Here is a 2,193-nt window from a genome sequence, read left to right on the forward strand (position 1 = left end):
GTCATTTTAAAATGAGGGCAGCTGGCTGTGGTGTCTTCAAGAAAAATGGTCGAGCATGAGCTGAATTTTAAAGAAGAATGATCCGCATATATCTAAAGAGGAAGGGAAGGATAAGGTAAACTTATCAAAGTGTGTTTTTTTTTTTTCTCAGTTAAAATGTCAAATGACAAAGCACTAAGATATTTCTTACACTCCATGAACTGCCTGAGTGTGATATCATGTGCACTTTACAGAAAAACCATTGGAAGCTCTTAACTTCCAGAGATGATACTGAGATATGAGTTAGAAAATGCTGCTCTTAATATGCTACCTGTCATCAAACCTAACAAGGATTTTATGAATTCTCTTTATATATAACGACAAAAGTTTAAAATGCAATTTCATTGTTTTTTTCTACCAAGATATAAAACAGCTGAGAATTTCTATTAATTTATTACAATAAAATATAATGTATTAAATAATACTGGTACAAGAGAAATTTATTGCAATGAATACAAGACTAATGTATTTACAAACTTACTAATCCTACATGTATTATTTCAGGCAATATTGTGACAAAACAGGTGTGTCACATTCAGAGGTTCTGTGTGCCAAGGTTGCTAGGCCACCACCAAGTGAGGAAGCCATAGGTTTCTCTAGTCCTGTTTTCTTATGTGGAGGATAAAAAGATTATCACTTAAATATTCTCTCATACCCTGAAAACAGATAATAACTTAAAAAAACAGAGAAAATAAAAAACATTCTCAAAAAGAGAGAGTCTGCATATTTAGTAGCCTCAGTAAAATGAAAAGATCACCCGCCAAGCTGTTATTATGAAATTTCAGAATCTCAGAGACAGAAAAGCTCTGAAAAAGCTTCCAAAAATACATAAAACGCGGTTATAAATAACGTGTCACACAATGGCAACAGATTCAAGAACAACACTGTGATGAGATCACAATTGCAGAATATCTTCAAAACCATAAAATTTAGATTCAACCTAGAAGTTTACTCTGTTTCAAGGACGGAGAATTTTAAGACTGCTCAGATCTCTAAACATCTCTGCCCAGGAAAGTGTGCTTAAGTACGACTAGAGAGGATAACAGGACAGAAGGAAACACAGAATCTAGGACTCAGGCGATCCCACGCAAGGCAGCAGTTATGTGAGATCCCAAAAGACTTTAAAGAGATAGCATAGATAGACTAAGACATCAAGCATATCTAGGGAAAGCCACTCTATACTAAACTACGATGACAAAAGGCCAAAGAAAGGCTGCCCACCACCCGCCAAAAACAAAGAGGAACAGGTATGTTTTAGCAGATGGAAAATATCTCTGAAAGGCATGTGGGGAGGGATCAGCTGTTAGAAAACAGGCAAACGAATATAGTCAGAATATTAGCTTCATGCTAAAAAATAATGGATGTGAAATGTAAATTATATGTAAAATATAACTTAACAATAATTATTATTTTTCAATAAAGTGACAGACCATCCAGAGGCTACTTACTGCATTTGGCTGGATAAACCAGCATAGGCTAGGAAAAAAAGATGATCCAGAAGAAGTGCAGAAGTGCTCAGATTTCAGAACTGTTTCAGAAAAAGGATGAAGGAATATGTAATGAAGAGGCACAGTGAAAACAACATATAATTCAGCAGTGAATAATATTTGGATAGTCATAATCATGTCAATATTACTGATTGAATTAAAAAGTGTGCTACAATTCAAAGAAACAGAGGGAGAAAAATAAGGTCATGGTTGGCAAGGAAGATATGCTTTCACCTGCTGTGACAGAGGGCCAATAGACCATACTGACAACTAACTTAGCTCTTCTATTTTTGTTATATCATTAAAAATAAGATTAAATATTTAAAGCAGATCTTTATACCACAACCAACTACTGAAATTTAACTTGAGTGTCAGCAATCCTTAAAAGGTGGGCACACTAAGCTGAAGAATTTTGGGGATAAATTTGATAGGAAAGTAGAAGAGATTCAGAAAATCCGTGAAACGAGGTCCATCCTATCACCACTGGGTCCCCATTATAATTTAAAGGAATCAAGAAAGACATAATTTTACATCAAACTACAATTTCTCGACTTTCTGACTGTTTACTTACATGGTTAGTACCGCTGCTTTCTCCTATTTCTTGTGCTAAGAATGAAAGAAAAAAAAAACGGTCACTTCTGACACAAATAATATAAAATAAAAGTAG

General features: G+C 34.6%; 1 long non-coding RNA gene across 1 annotated transcript; it reads right to left on the minus strand.

Moving 5' to 3' along the window:
• Positions 1–2,178, minus strand: LOC116548337. Its single transcript, XR_004267403.1, has 2 exons — positions 2,098–2,178; positions 1–92 (listed from the first exon to the last, which is right to left on the minus strand). It is a non-coding gene; the product is annotated as an uncharacterized LOC116548337 (long non-coding RNA).
• Between the last annotated feature and the right edge of the window lie 15 nt (positions 2,179–2,193).

The sequence above is a fragment of the Sapajus apella genome, unplaced genomic scaffold, assembly GCF_009761245.1.
Source record: "Sapajus apella isolate SASKATOON/1434 unplaced genomic scaffold, GSC_monkey_1.0 scaffold10171, whole genome shotgun sequence".
Lineage (NCBI taxonomy): Eukaryota > Metazoa > Chordata > Mammalia > Primates > Cebidae > Sapajus > Sapajus apella.